Below are 17710 nucleotides of genomic sequence, written 5' to 3' on the forward strand. Positions count from 1 at the left end.
CGGTGGGTGAGAGTGGACACCCATTAAGTTGCCATTTTATAGGCAGCAACCTTACACCCCCCTTATAGATCGACTTCGTGAATGAGACCTACTAATGGTAAAACGACTTTTATCTTATACATATATAATTATTATTCACTTATAATATTACAAAGTATAAGGGTTAAATTTTAATATTTAAAATTCTAAGGGTTGGAACTAAAGTTTTAATTATGACTTTACTTGTTCCAAAACTTGAGGGCAAGTTTCGTAAACTTTCAAAACTTTTCATTTCTCATAACTTATGATTTTATTAGAGTATTAAATGAAGACTTTTCATTTTCATAACTCTTGTGTTCTTTTAATGGTTTTAATTCAAGTGTGACTCTTGGTTTTCCATAACTTGAGGACAAGTTATGTGCTTGAAATACAACAATCGCCTCTAGGGTAGCAAGTAGCTCATCAATCTTCTTCAACTCCTTATCAAGGAAATATTCTTTGTCCTCATAGAGAGTGACCATCCTGATGTTTCTGATCCAATCCATAAAATTGGATCCATCAAAGGTGACTCTCCCAAAAAGGTTCATGAGAGAGAAGGAGCCAGTAGGGTTTGAGCCAGAAGCATTGTTTTTGGAAGACATATAAAATGAAAGAATAAGTTTAAATTAGATTTCAAGATAGTCCTTAATAAAGCACCCAAATGTTATATTAAGTCTAGGACCTAACACAATATTTTATAACTTAGAAGAGGGATGTCGTAATCCAGGCTATAAAATATTTGAAGGTAGGTGAATGACGATTCACCAATTTCCACCATAAAACGGAATAAATCTTATTAGGTTTTAATTGGTTTTGAAATTCCTAGGTTCTTTGAGATTCATTGAACTTTTCAATAACATGTTTCAATCTCGAGTGTGCCCTTCAAGTTTTGTGACTGGGATGCCGAGGATCACAAAACAAGGTGTGAAGTAACCATGCAAATTACTTGGTACACTTAATGTATTACCCCTCAATCGAAGTGCCGGTTAACCCATGGAGCATCCATGGAGCATCTTATGGGTTTAACCCAACTTGATAATCCATGGAGCCTTGGCCCACTATATAAGTTATGGATGATTGACATAATCAACCCATATATTGAATTAGTCTTCTTTTGATCACATAATTAATTGTAAATTAATTATTGATCAATACTAACTATATATTATTATTCTTATTATTAATATATTAGAACTTATAATATATTAATAAACCATAAGTGTCTTATTTGTCTCATATATTAGACTAACTTGATTATTTATAATTTTACCAGTAGTTACATTTTCAATTTTATTTTCTTCTTCGTTATTAATTTCTATATTTTTACTTTTAAAAGTAGAAGGTTTTTCTTTTTATAAAATTAAAAATTTATTTTTTATTTCTTTTATTTCTTGTTTTACTATTTTTAATTATTCTTGAAGTTCTTGCATAGAAATTGGCTTTGCTTCAGTAAATCTTTCATATATATTTTTAAAACTAAAATTTTCATTATTAGCAGGAGTTATGTTATTAGTTTAATAAGCATCCGTCTTATTAATAATTCTTGGATATTTTTATATTTTATAGAATCTAAAGAGTTTAAAAGTTCTTTATTATCTTGTGAAAGAACATTAATAGAACTACTAGTAATGACATTGATTAAATTGTTACAGTGACATTTATCAATACATTCGCATATATCAGAATCTTCTGAACTTGAACTAATATTTTCGAGAATATTTAAATAATTTGTATAAAAGTATGAAATATTCTCATCGGAATCTGAATCAGTATTTAAAATAATTTTTCTTATTTGTTCTTTCAAATCTTCAGAAACATTTATCTCATTTATTTTTGTCTTAGCATAACAATTATTAGTTGTATGACCATTACACCCACATTTATGACAAATAATAATATCTTTTGATTTTCTTTTGGATTTTTTATAATTGTTTTTATAAGGGTTTTTAAATTTTGAAATGTAATTCAAGGGATGATAACCATATTGTTGGCAAAAATTTCCCAATTCATTTTTACTATTAATTGTATCTTTTTTGAGCTTTTCTTTAAACCTAAGATCAGCACAAACTGCTAATACCTCTTTATTAATGTAATTTATTAAATCTCCATAAGTTAAATTCTGATAAGGAATGATATTATTAAAATTTTCTCTTAATTTCTGTCTAACTCTTTCTACAAAGAGTTTTGGAAGGCCAGCAATAAAATGTTTTTTCCAATAAGACTCTTTACAATCAAGTTTCGAAAAATCTTTAACAAGATAATTATCTTTATACCATCTAAAATCAGTAAGTTTTCTGCAATGTAAATTCATTAAAATTTCTGAAGTTTTTCTTGAAAAGTAATAGGATCTCCCACAAAGTTTTTGATAATAGAAAAAATTAAAGTGTTAACCATATCATCTTCAAACGTTTGTATTTGTTGATTATTTTCTTGTTTTATAATAGTTTTCTTACTAGATAAAATATATGTTTTTCTTCTTGTGAAATACAGAAATTCCACCAGCCTTTAAGACTACCAGTAAACCCAGAAGTAATAATATTAACAATTTGAAGTTGAGTATTATTATGAGCTTTATAAGCATTAGCAGCCATAGTCATTTCCTGTATAATATTCATAATTTGATGTTCAAAATGACCATCAATATTCCATTTATAAACAAAATTATCATCATATTGAGAATGATCAAATTGAAAAGTTCGTGATTCTAAACATATGGAAAATAGGGTTTATTCCAATAATTTCTTATGGTTGGTTTTGGATTCTTTCCGAAAGTGCTTTGTTTTGATTGATTAATTTTATTAAGATTTGAAAAGTCATTAGTGAATTGATTAATATCATCATTGGTATTAATAAATTGTTGAGCAAGAGTTTCAAAATTTGGTTCACTATTAATATCACTATTTTCAGACTCATCATTTGTAAGAGTATTAATATTGTTAGTGTTTGAGATATGCAACTTTGAAAGTCGTTTTTCTAATTCGTTAATTAAATATGTATTTCCTAGATTAAAATTGTTGGCAATGAACAAAACTTATATTACTAGTGCTTGCTATATCTTGCTTATTAATATTTTTATGTTTGAAAATTTTTTCTTCAATTTTAACTAAATACTCGGTAATACTAGATAATGTTTCGTTTGCATAATTAATTTGGTAAATGATTTTTTGAAGACCCTTTTCAGTAGTTAATTGATTTGGGGCTTGAACTAAATGAGTTGCAATAAACATATCGTTAATAATAATTTCTCCTTTTGGTGGAAAATTAGCAATAATTTCTTTATTAGAAATAATACCTTTATATTTTTTTTTCTCTAAAATGTGAGTGATAGAATCATTTTTAAAAGGGTAATTTATTTTATGTTTAGGGGCATATATTAATTCAAACCATTGAAAAAAAGGAAAATGAATTTTATTTGATAAAACATAATCTCCCCAAAGGCCTAAATGAAGAAATCTTAAGTAGTATGAAAAATTTTCTTCGTGCCAAGCTCTTTTTTTTATAATTGTAATATTTATAATACACAATATCTTTTAAGTAATCAAAATCAACTTGTGTCACAACTAGAAATTTTATGTCTTGTAATCACTATACTCAAGTAAATGTTGAAATTAAAAACTCAAAAGCATGTATGATGCTTACTCAATGGAAAACTAAACCCCAATTCACTACATCAAGCAATTGGAAAACCCTAGAAGTTCTTGTTAAGTCCATTTTGGACTAGAACTTCCTTATTGGATCCAAATGGACCAATAAGCTTCCAATTGGACTATCATGGGTTTAGAACCCTAATTGGGCTCTAATTGGACCCACATTCATTTATTTCAATATTATGGGCCATATTGGGCCTAGAATGAAATAAATGGAAAGCCTTGATCCATGATTAACCCAATCTAGCTTATTAAAACATAAAAATCACAATTTTATTTTATAACGCCAATAAATACCTAAGACTAACTCTAATATTGGGCTTAGGAGCAAAAAGCCCAAATTTTTCCTTCCTCCTTCCATGTTCTCGGCCCAAAGCAAGCCCAAGAGAAGGGTTTGACTTTCTCATGCCACATCACTTTTATCTTTTGGACTTCCATGCAAGAGACTCATGTCTCCATGCAAACCTCACCTCAAACATCATTTCTTCTTCCTCTCTCTCTCACTCTCGGCCGAGCAACACCCACACACACACACATCTCTCACAAACACTCTCTAGATCACTCAAGGCTTCTTTCTTCTTCTCCATCAAAAATCTCGAGATTTAGGGAGCATTCAAGGAAGTTCTTCCATAAAAATCATCATCTAAGGTAAGGTTTTGCTTGGATCTATGACTTGTATTCCTTGTTTTATCAAAATCCCTTCCTAATCCATGCAAAAATCGTGATCTTGCACTCTAGAAAACTCCATAAACTCGAAAACTTCATCAAGGAGTGCAAAGGCCAAAAATCACTTCATTTCTTCCATTCTTTCTTCAAAAACCGAATCAACACCCAAGGTGAGTTTCATACCCCCTTATTTTCAGTTTTCATAAGTTTTTGTGGGGGAGAATACAAGCAAAGGTGTAGATCCATCATTATGTGTATGTTGTGGTTGATTTCTATGCTTATATGTATGTTTTGTATGATTTTGATGCTAGATCTAGTTATGAAATGCTAAAAACCGAGATATGTATTTTATTATAGCATAAAATATACTACTACATGCAAAGTATACTAAGAAAAATAGCCAAATGGCTTGACAACACTTAATTTGAGCTAAAAACTCATTTTTTTGACATAAAATGTTGAAAATACAAAGTTGAAGGGCCTAAAATGAATTATTTCGAAATCTGATGGGTGAGATGAGTCAAAACAGTTTACATAATGTATTTTCTGAAAATATACTATTTGGAGGGTTAAAAACATAAATTCCAAGATTAATGGGCTAAAGATGACATTTTCAGCCCAATGAGGCCCAATATGCGAAATTTTCTATTTTGGAGGGCCAAAACTGCATTTTTCTGTAAAATAGTGGACTATAAGTGATCCAAGTCCTTTTCAAAGGTTTAGAATGCTTTTTAAATTTAAAGGGGACTAAAGTTGCAAAAAAATTTCAATTTGGGCCAAAATTGTCAAACTTGCGAAAAGATGGGTTATAACCGAGAAAACTGAAATTTCAAGGACTTAAACTGTCTTCAATGAAAAATATGCTGAAAAATATTAATTTCAATAATTTTTGGTATCAAAATGTCAAGAAAATCGATTTAGGGACCAAACCGGAAAGTTTTAAATAAAGGATTGAAAAAGTAAATTTTTACAAATAATGAGGGGCTGAAAACAGAAAAATTCTCAAGACTAGTTCAATACATGCAATTTGATCAAATGATGGTACCACGACTATTGACGAAATACAATACATTACAACACCAAAAGTCGTTGTCAAACGAATTGGTTCGGTCTCGAACCAATAAAAATCTGAAACTACTAACACGACGATACTATGACATTACGACATTACGATTCATAACTAATAACGATTGGGAAGTCACTATACATGCGAGTGTGCACAGACGTCTACGCACCACCTTTGGGCCCCAAAAGTGTAAAATCTTGTTTGTTGAGCCTAGCTAGCCCAATGACCTGATCTTAAGGCCCGAAGACTTCTCTCTCTTACGAAGTGTTGGGTTTTACCGATCCGACATAACGTAAAAGGACTTTCAATGGCAAACAAGCTGCTGGTCCCCAAGGGTCCTTCAGTGCTGCTAGTAAAGTCGGGAACTCACCATTGCGGGATTGGGCTTCAGGCCCTTCGCAATTGCAATAGTCTTGAACGACGCGGGGAAATACCGAGGGTTTCGTACCTTCTCTCCTTCCCTCCGGTCGTGGGACTACACAAGTACGGGAGGATTGAGTTGTGTGAATAATTACGAGTGACGCCTAAGGGATCGCTTGTAAGGTTGTCGATGGGACGTTTTCATTAACGCACGTCACAACACTTCACCACCCACTGTACTCGCAATGCCTCCGGAGCTCAACGATTACCTCTAACGCAACGAAACAACAGTATACAAACTAAGTAAAGCAAAGTGATAGGAAAACGTCGGGTTTTCCTAGGGTTTTCAACAAGTACAATTATGAATTACCGGTCGAATTTCACAACTCTTACGCTTACATCTATAGAATTCAAACAAGCATACTCATGGATCTTCGCATATTTTTACACTATTCTATTTTTAGAAAATATCGGATTTTCTGATGGTTTTCAAACAATACATTGGATTTCAAACACTACTTATGAACTCACCAACATTTCATATGTTGACGTTTTTCAAAATACTTGTATTCTCAGGTAACAGATAAGGTGAAGGATGATTTGTACTCTATGACGTTTTGCTGTGGTTTAAGTAGTATCAAACAGTTATTTTTTTTGAGAATGTAATGTTTTGAACAATGTAATGAATGTAAACGCTACCAGTTGTATCATTCCAAATGTTGGTGATGTATAATGTTATGTTTCATGTATATGCATTGTGATGGTATTCAATGAGTCACGATAGCCCTCGGACGTTTCCGCCGTCCGGTTCGGGGGTGTGACAACTTGATATTCTAAATTCGAGAAATTCATTTTAACAGGTTGTTTTTGTTAGGATTGAGGAAATATGTTTTATTGACTCTAAATTATGACTTCATAATTTTTCGTAGTTTTTATTCCTATCGTTAGCTTAGAAATTTTTTCTAATTGTTTATTATATTTATTAGTATATGGAGGTATTTTGTATAAATTATAATTTTCGTAAGTTCTAGTTTCTTCTAAATGTCGAATCATTTTGTATATATTAGATTTTATCTTCCAATGTCTTTTTAACATATTAGTCCAAAGCATATTATATTTTGAACAATTAATTTGTACTTTAGAACTCATATTTATTGTTTAAAATTTTGAAGTTCATCAATAAAATCTGATTTAGTAGGATTAGGAAGACTATTTAGTCAACATTTTTTAGTTTTAAAGATCTTGACTTTAATAATGAAGATTTTGAAGAGCCTGTTTTTAGGATAAAAGAAGTTGATAATCTGGATGATGAAACTGTTGGATTAGTGTCTAAGTCCATAACTATTTTGGTATGTACTTGACCCGATGGCGCATGGTCCTTTTGGGTTTCCTTCACCAAAACAACTTGATTGGATAAATAAATAAAGAGAGAGAGGTTATTATGATTTATTAATATGTTATAAGAATAATATATTAAAGGTGAAATCATATTTGTTTAATTAATATTGGTCAATAATTAATTAGGAATTAATTTTGTGATCAAGTGTAATTAATTAAACTAGAGGGGCTGATTTGTAATTATGTGATAGTTACAAAATAAGGTAAGGATTATCTTATTATTAGGTTGGACGAATTTAAGGTGATAAGGCCTTAGAATTCGACTATGATAAGGATTCAAGGATTATCTTATGGGTTGCTTTGTGGATAAGCAACTAGATAAGGATAATGACTGAAACCCTATCTCTACACCTATATAAAGACCCTAAGGCTCATGAATTCGTGTATCTCTTCCCAAGAAGTCCTAAGGACGAATTCTAACCTCTCTCCTTTCTCTTTATACCTTCTCCATTTGCTCTTGGTGTTTGTAAGCCATTAGAGGAGTGACACTTGTTACTCTAAGCATTCCAAAGTCAATTCAAGGAGATTTGGGATTGTTATTGCTACATAACAATCAAGGTAACATTATAAACTCATTCTTATGTTAATATGATTACTTGAATGCTAGAATTAGGGTTTATAGTCTTAGATTCAAAGCATGTACAATAGAGAAACCTAGATCCAAGCATTAGGGTTTGTATGAGCACATAGGATGTCTTATGACCAAAACACATAAGAAACATTTAGGGAAGAAAAATTTATATCTACTGAGCCATCATTATATTCATTAATATTTGAGATTTTTTTTGAAGAGTCTAATGGTTTTGGATCGATAACATTTTGTAAGTTTCAATTACATGATTGAGTTATATCAGACCATTTTAATCTTTTTGGTGTGTGGACTTTTGGTATGGTTCATATTTGCTTCAAAAATAATTGTTTCATTTCAAGGAATTGATAAACGAGTTTTTGGTTCAAGTGTAGTTGTCATAGTTTTGTAACAAACACGATAAATCATTGCTAAAGGCTTTGTATCATCTTTAAATTCTAAATTTTTTGTTTCTACAGTTAACACCAAAGTGTCTAAAATATTTTTATCAAATAATTCTACAAAAAAATTTGGATAACAATTGAAATAAATAGGTCCGTTAGCAATATTTTTTTTCCAGCCATAACTAATAATGAATTATGAAAATCTTTATGTCTAATATCTCTTAAAATATGGAGAACAGTAGCATCTATTCCAAGTCTAAGTAGAGGCTTGATAGCAATTTGGACTAAACTGACATGTAAAAAATTATATTTCGTTCTATGCTCTTAGAATAGATCATGATGATAACAAATGTAAATTTTGTTGGTTTTGACCAATAGACAAAGTTTGTTCAGTCATTTTAATAGAGTAACCTTAAAAGTAATCAAAAGTTTTTATCTTATATAATGCATTAACATTAGTTTTAGGTATTGTCCAATTATACAAACTTTGCTCTATATTATTAATGGTTTCTTTAATAGAATTTATTTGATTATCATTATAATCTTGTTCATTGTTGATATTTTTACCAGGAATATATTTTTTGGATAGTATGCCTGAAAATTTACTCATATTTAATTAATTTTTCTTTAAAATTTTATAAGAAAACTTACTTGTTTTAATAACGATGAACAGAAGGGAATCGTACTGACGATGATTATAGTCTGGCACCGCGACTGACGTCCTTATCCGCGCATTTTACGCTAATCCAACCAATCACTGGTCTTGTCTCTAAATCATACTTATTAAAACATATAAATTTCTTAGAGAATATATATATATATATATATATATATATATATATATATATATATATATATAGGGTGAGGATCAATAGAGAATGTGACAATAGTCAATTTCAAGTCAAGTCAAAGTCAAACAAAGTCAACGAGTCAAACGGACGACTCAATTAACCCTTGTATATTAGGGTTTACATTATGTAATTACTGTACAACTCACTATTTTAATGAGAAAACATCATTTGGAAAATTTGTGTGTTTAATTTTCCGTAGCCTTGATAGTGCTAAACAATGAACCAAAGAGATAAAACACTATTGCACACACATAAGGAGTGTGTAGGAAACTAAAACATGGCTTAACGGGGTTTACGGACCTTGCATTGCGAAGTCGGATGCTCAAAAAGGTCATAAGTGGAACCTCTCTAAATCTCGTTCACTCTATCTCTGTCTATTACAAATCTCTACCAAATCTCTCTCAAAAGTTCCCGTAACTTTTTGTAATCATTCGGGTCATCTCGACCCTTAACCAGGTCAAAAACGTCTTGAAACAGGGTAAAAACGAGAAAAATAGGCTCAAGGATCCAAAGCACAAAGCCTCAAATCCGAAGCCTGAGCCTCAGATCCGAAGCCCGAAGCCTTAGCCTCAGATTCGAAGCCTAAGCCCCAGAATAGAAGCTCGAAGCCTTAGCCTCAGATCTGAAGCCCGAATCCTCAGGATCCGAAGTCCGAAGCCTCTAGGCCCAAATTCGAAGGGCTTCGCAGGAAACCCCATTTTTCCCGGTTTTTTACTACGACTTCATTTTAAGCCCGTATTTCATCATTTTAAAGCGGGATTTTCACCAAAAACTTTATTTTAACATATTAAGACCCATATGTCTTAATTAATCACATTTTTAATGCAAAACTTATCAAAGAAGAGTGGGGGAAGTGCAAGAGGTGGAGTGTTGACTTTTCTTTAGTTTATGACACAAGCAACCTCCCATACTAACTCCACGACTAACCCACACACCTCCCCAGCATACCTTGTCACTTCCTTGTACCTTCCCACTCAATTTTCAGCCTCTCCCATGTCCTAAGAGTTGGAACAACTCATCCTCTCTCCTCATTCTCACTCACTTGTTCTCATTTCACCAAAGATCAAACTCAACTTTTCTCTCAAACTTTCTCCCTCAATTTCGGGATTTCAAGGCTGATCATCAAGCTTTCTTACACTCTTGGTAAGTATAATTCATAATCCTTGTGATAATTACACTTCATTCTACTCAAATCATTGATTTCTTACAGAAACTCCATCATTATTGTGTTAGATTCTTGAATCTTCAAAGTAATCCTTCAAGTGTTCTTGAGTTGAACACTTCTCTTCTTCAACGCACACCCACTGAAATCAATCAAGGTGAGTTCATACCACTACATTTTTCATATTTTCTTATGTTTTAAGGGGGGGGGGGGGTGGGGGGTGGGGAACACAAGTTAAATCACCAAGAACACAACTAAATGCTTCTAACAGCTTTCATCAGAAAAGTTGGACTCCATTCATGGACTGTTTTGGTCAACTAAAACATTTTAGTTTTCAAAACTGTACAAGGTGCAAGTACTTCAAGTTCTTAGCTTTAAAATGGATACTTTCACATTTCCATATGATTTTTCTACAATTTATGGTGATTTTTACAAAACTGTCTATCATTTCAAGAACCAATCTGGACCAGTTTGTTTTTATGGACGTTTTCACCTAAGTTGGAGGTCACTAAAAATCATGGGAAAATTTATCAATAAACTAGACTCATTTTCCAAACTCCCTGATTTTATGGATTCTAATTTGGATCTATTATGAATTTTCTATAAATTTTCTAAGAACAGTAATAGAAACTGTTAAGAACAGAAAAATGCTAACAGTTTCATTTCACCTTGTAACATGTCGAGCAAGGTGTACATATTTATGTGAATATATGTTATTGAAAATAAATGGAATTTTGTCTTGGTATATAGACATGAATCAGTTGATAAATGGATTTTGATAGATATATATGGAACATAAGAGATAACAAATTGTTATAATCAAAGTACATCCATTTCATACAAACATATGAATAAACTATGTTAAATATAGTTTACGTACATTACCACTACTACCATTGTTTTGATAAACTATAATAGGTATAGTTTATGATATATTGCATAACACACTCATACAAAAAGGGTATATTTATACAAAAAGGGATTTTCATCACATTACACATAAATTCGTTAATGACTTTGTGAGACATTCGCTTCACATTTACCAATAAGTCCTGTATTGTAACCGGAGTCTCCTGGAGGGAGAGCGTGATAGTTGTATATAGATCTATATTGGGTTTGACAAACCCACACCCTAACTGCATGCAACAGTTAGACCGATAGGTCTGGGGTGACAAATGTCATAACATTTCCGATGCTTGAAGAACGTCGTTTCAGGCCAACTAGGTCATAGCATGGTTATAATAACTCACATTAAGTATTAACAAACATAAGAATTTACAGGAATTTCATTGAATTCAAACACGTTTATGTCGATTTAAACTTGCATTATTTTCTATAAGTAAGAAAGTTTACTTATACATTTCGGTCTTTGGATACAAGACTACAATACAGATTCTAAGGAAAATATCGGATTTTTCTAGAACAAACATGACATTTACAAGACAAATGCTTTTATAAAGTTTAAAAAGAAAACCTTATGAACTCACCAACCTTTGTGTTGACACTTTTTCAAACAACTTGTATTATTAGGAAATCACTAAACAGGTAACCAAGTGCATTTTGAGGATGGGATGTTAAGGCGTCAACATTTCATATTTTTGATAACATATTGTAATTGATTTGGAAACATGTAATTCATACAATGATGTAACTCTTTCAATTAATCTATATGTTGGTTGTCTTTGCTTTAATTACTATTTCCATTCTGGTTATGATACTATACATGAAGTCCTCCACCCCCGGACGTTTCCCCCATCCTTGATTTGGGGGTGTGACATATTGGTATCAGAGCATGGTTTATAGTGAATTAAGTATATCAAACCACATAATATATACAAACTATAAACACAATTGGGACTAAAAGTGTCTGATTTTAAAACATTTTCAATGAGATTGAAAATACTCTGACCAAGAGTTCATACTTTTAAATAATAAAATATTTAACTAAGTATACATACTTACATTCATACTAAAATACGTGTCACAATGACAAGAACAAAAGTATTACGATTGTTGAAAATCACAGGTAAGCTCGGGGATGTATGGTCAGTCTTGGGAGTGGCATAGTCTGATCAACTATGCTGGTCCGAGGAGTGATTAGCACATACCCAAGAATGGTTGTGATATGGCGAAAAGTCTAAAAACTTACCAACACTACCACAATGAGAACATTAGAACAGAACATGAGTTTAAAATACCATGGGAGTATTTTGTGTTACTATAAGTACTTACTTGAGAACTAAACATGTCTCTATCAAGTAGGTCAATAGTTATATGAAATTTAGGTGTTATAGACTCAGAATCTGTGACCTTTGCTTTACTTCCTGTTCTCGTTGGATTGTGGATTTGTAGTTAGGGTTACATATTCGAAGGACTATCCTGCCTTGATTTCATATAAATGGTATACACTATATAAGTATTGACATAACTTATAAGATCATCTAATAATTATCTAGATAGTTCGTCTAATAATTATTTTCTTACCCCGATTCTTGCATAGATAACATGGCTGGATTCCATCCCCACGGCAACCCATACCTCCCGAACTAAGACAATGCTGAATGGTTTGGACAAGAACCCAAAAATGATCATTCGATCCCTTTGAATGATCACAATGCTGAAGACCTTTCGGATAATGATAACTCCGAACCCGAGGTTGAGAACCTACCCCCGGTAGCTCCCATTCCAAATCCTAACCCTCATCCAGCTTTTCATGGCCCGATGCCTCCTTGGGTAGAATGCTTGGAAACATGGAGTGAAGAGCAAGATCAACCTATGCCGTAGAGTTGCCCGAAAGGAAATACAACGTAAACGAAGGGAGCACAACAGACATAGTTCTACAAATCCTGATCCGTAGAGTTGCCCGAAAGGAAATACAAGGAAGGATGGCTCTCCATCATATCGAAGAGGTTAATTCCAACGCAAGAATGCATACCATCCGTACCAATCACCTTGAACACACACGTGAGAGATCTAAGAGGAACTATGAGACCCTGCTGCAAGCCCTAGCTGAAACTCGAGCCGAAGTCATAGAGCTCCGAGTACGCCAGAGGGTGTACAAAAGATACCTGCTTGATATGGAACGTCAACTAGCCGAACTAAGGGCTCACCATAGGGGAGACCGTCATCAGTAGAAGATGCTTTACTTTCCTTCTTTGTTTTAAAGAACCGTATTCATGTCTGTGTTCTGTGTAGCACTTTTCTAGGTGACTACCTTGTACTATAAGTACTTTTAGTTAAGCCTTTATACTGTCAAGGATTTTTCTACTCCGTATGTGATGTAATACCTACTACAAGGTCAATTTTCCCAGGATTATTACATTGTAAACATCAATGATATTGACATTCGGCTAACTTCTGTGTCACTCTTTGTTCAATCACTTTCATCATACTATCATTGGAGTCTATCTAAAACCCACCCTAGTCAAGTCATTGGACTAGGGTAGCTTAAATCAAGGGTCATTCCCAGTGCTCTTTCAAAGGTCGGATGATGTTATTTACCAACCAACGGTACCTCGTGTTGGACGACAAACGTCTTGAGACCATTCTATGAACATACTTCTACTCCGTACTAGGACTGCATCATAGGGATGTAGATCAAACCTTCGAGGACATACTCCTACCCTTTAGTTGAGCGATCGAAATACATCTAGGGTCAATGGTAGCCTTTACTAGGAATTCTAGTTCATTATAAAGGATTCGTATGAAGGTTATTGTTATGAATTCCCTCGCTTATACGTTCCCGAGTTACATATAACGAAGACCTGGTGGAAAATAAAATGTGAGATTTCCAACTTAGTTTCTTTTCCTCGTTGGGATGCCTCTTTCTGCACTCTAAGGGTTCCGTAAGACAAATAACATTGTAGTAACCTGTAACACCGGCTGTTGATGGTTACAACTTACAAGAACCACATTGGGACAAATCAATTGAAAATTAAATTATTAAAATAAAACAAAAAAGTAATAAATAAATCAAAGACAAAATTAGATAATAATAATAGTTTCATGGTCATTTTCAAAATTTCATATTTTCTTAATATTATCAATTTCGCAATGCTTGAAATTTTTTTAGAGGCGTTTCTATAAATAATGGCGATCAGCATAATCAACCGAGTCAAACAATCACATGTTCTACATAAAAACACAAAAATCACCTAGTCATTTTCAAAATTTCATATTTTCTTAATATTATCAATTTAGCTATGCTTGAAGTTTTTTTAGATCCGTTTCTATAAATAATGGCGATCAACATAATCAACCGAGTCAAACAATCACATGTTGTACATAAAAACACAAAAATCACTTGGTCATTTTCAAAATTTCATCTTCTCTTAATATTATCAATTTCGCTATGCTTGAAATTTTTTTAGATCCATTTCTATAATTAATGGCGATCAGCATAATCAACTGAGTCAAACAATCACATGTTCTACATAAAAAAACAAAAATCACCTGATCATTTTCAAAATTTCATCTTTTCTTAATATTATCAATTTCGCTATGCTTGAAATTTTTTTAGATCCGTTTCTATAAATAATGGCGATCAACATAATCAACCGAGTCAAACAATCACATGTTCTACATAAAAACACAAAAATCATCGCATATAGAAAATAACAAAATCGAATATTTTATCGCAATTGCCTATGATTGCTCGTTTTTCAATCTCAACCGTTGTATTTTTCACATATTTTGCTCTTATAATTAATGCTCTCCGTTGGTTCCACGAGTTAATAATAATATCCGATAATAGTATACATAAAATACAATATTTGGACATATGATTTTTGGGCCCTACTAGAAAGCTTACATGGTTTTAAAGGGATAATGACTTGGGAGGGTAATAAGGTTTCCAGCTTGTCCGTAATAGGTCACTAAGGTTTTTTTTGTGCGTATTAGACCAATATGGTTGTTATTACCGGTAATAACAACCATATTGGTCTAATACGCACAAAAAAACCTTAGTGACCTAATACGGACAAACTGGAAACCTTATTACCCTCCTAAGTCATTAATTCTAATTATTTAGAAAACATGCTTACTAATCAATGTGACTGATTTGTTTGACTGAAAATAGTTGCTTCCATTTAAACTTATCTCACAACCCTTCCAGAACTTCTAAGTCCAGAAACTCAAATGATTGATGATCTTCATTACATAAATATGCAACATTTTTATCAATAACTTCTTTTTTGTCATTTAAATGTTTACATGAACACATCCATATGTACAAAAACAAAATCTCACTTTGATACCTCCCATCAATGTCTACATTTGATAACGAATGGAAATGTAAAACCAACAAGGACTTGCAGATGATGTCTATTATCAATTATTTTATAAAATGCAAAACCATGACATGAACTAAGAAACTGAAGTTGCAAAATTAATCAAAATCAACACGTAAACAAACATATATAGACTATATACAACACATAAACGGAAGTTTATAAAGCATGAAACTTACTGACAGGAAAAGTAAAAAACTTAAAGGAGACTTTATAGAAAGAAAGATCACTTTTACTTGCCACAAATGGTTGAAGACATCAACAAGAAGATCAATCTGACCATAGAATCCACATGTTGTCTGATTATGACTTCAGTAGATGAACTACTGAAACGTAAGAATTGCAATTGAACTCTATTAGCATTTGAAAAGGGAATTAGTGTTAAAATTTTTTTTGGACCATTTCTTGATTTGTGTGTGTCATCCTTGCGCAGGGGTCATGCTAATCTTCTCTGTATCGTTCCAATTTTATCGGATGTCCCCAAAGGGACGACTATAGATGAAGAGCTTCGCCATATAGAGGAGTAGCAGGTTATATGGGACGACGCGAGTTCTAAACGAAGTAGTTTACTGTTGATGGTCATATATTCTCAATGTCTTTAAAATTAGGGTTAATGACTTAGGAGGGTAATAAGGTTTCCAGTTTGTCCGTATTAGGTCACTAAGGTTTTTTTGTGCGTATTAGACCAATATGGTTGTTATTACCGTTTAGAAATAGTCATTTTTACCCGTTAAAATCGGTAAAAGGACTATTTCTAAACGGTAATAACAACCATATTGGTCTAATACGCACAAAAAAAACCTTAGTGACCTAATACGGACAAACTGGAAACCTTATTACCCTCCCAAGTCATTATCCCTGGTTTTAAATAACAAAAAGTTCATCATCGTGATTTGTTGATATATTTATATTATAATCTTTTGATAAAAAGAAAGCTTATATATATATATATATATATATATATATATATATATATATATATATATATATATATTACTATCTTATAAAACAAATGCTACTATTTCTATAAATAACTTTAATATTATAATAATAATATTTTTTTAAGACGTTCAAGTATATAAGCTTAAAGTACAACCAATCATCAATAAAATAATAATATTTTGTAAATTAACATTTTATCCAAGTTTGAATCCTTATAATTCTCCCAAAATCTTGGTATCTAGTGCATTCAAATTTTGAACCTTGTAGATCTCATAGCTTCTGCAAATATCCTCAAATGTTGCATGTTTGATTGAATTTCAAAATTTGAATTCTACGTCCCTTTGTTTCTCTCCCATGTTATAAAGCCCACCACCAGAACATTCGCCATCATGTCAGTGTTCTTCTCCCACCTCTATCGATCCTAGAAACCTAGATCGACCTTCTGCTACAATTGCCATACCACGACTAATATATTTTTTCCTTTTTGGATTAATAAATTTATTCACTAAGTGTGTGAAACATGAAGATCATCATCAGAACAAAAGAGGCTTAGGTTTCCCTAAGAGCGTCATCAAACCACTACGCATGTCGTCCTCCCATTAGGTTATTGATGGTATGATTTATTTTGTTGTTCATCTTTCTTGTGTATGCTTTCTAACCATACGCTTCTCTGTAAACCTTATATCTGTGACAACCGTCAAATTTCGGTCAAGTCAAAGTCAACTAAAGTCAGCAAGTCAAACCGTTTGACTCAATTGCCCATGAGTACTAAAATTTACACTATGAAACTTCTACATAACTTCTATTCTAATGAGAAATCATAAAACAAAAAGTGCGAACATCTAGATCTCCTTAACCTAAAACTGTAGTACGTGGCGAGCCAAACCGATAAAACAATGATGCATACTCATCGGGAGTGTGTAAGATCCTTAAACAAGGCTTAACAGGGTTTACGAACCATGCATTGCGATGCCGGACACTCACAATTGTCACACATGGATCCTCTCTCAATCGTTTTCACTCTATCTCTCTCTATGTCAAATCTCTCCCAAATCTCTCCAAGTATGTGAAATCTCTCTCAAATATCTCTCTGTATTAGAAATATCTCCAAGAATGTCGAATCTCTCCCAAATCCCTCTAAGTATGTGAAATCTCTCTCAAATATCTCTCTGTATGAGAAATCTCTCCAAGAATGTCAAATCTCTCCCAAATCTCTCCAAGTATGTGAAATCTCTCTCAAATATCTATCTGTATGAGAAATCTCTCCAAGAAAGTCAAATCTCTCCCAAATCTCTCCAAGTATGTGAAAACTCTCGCAAATATCTCTGTGTATGAGAAAT

At 32.5% G+C, this 17710-nt stretch overlaps 1 non-coding gene across 1 annotated transcript; it reads right to left on the bottom strand.

Annotated features, from left to right (window-relative positions):
• Window positions 1–15810: 15810 nt before the first annotated feature.
• On the bottom strand, window positions 15811–15918 carry LOC145013749 (U6 spliceosomal RNA). Its single transcript, XR_013665268.1, has one exon. It is a non-coding gene; the product is annotated as a U6 spliceosomal RNA (small nuclear RNA).
• Window positions 15919–17710: the final 1792 nt, after the last annotated feature.

Source organism: Lactuca saligna, chromosome 8, assembly GCF_052625555.1.
Source record: "Lactuca saligna cultivar CGN05327 chromosome 8, ASM5262555v1, whole genome shotgun sequence".
Lineage (NCBI taxonomy): Eukaryota > Viridiplantae > Streptophyta > Magnoliopsida > Asterales > Asteraceae > Lactuca > Lactuca saligna.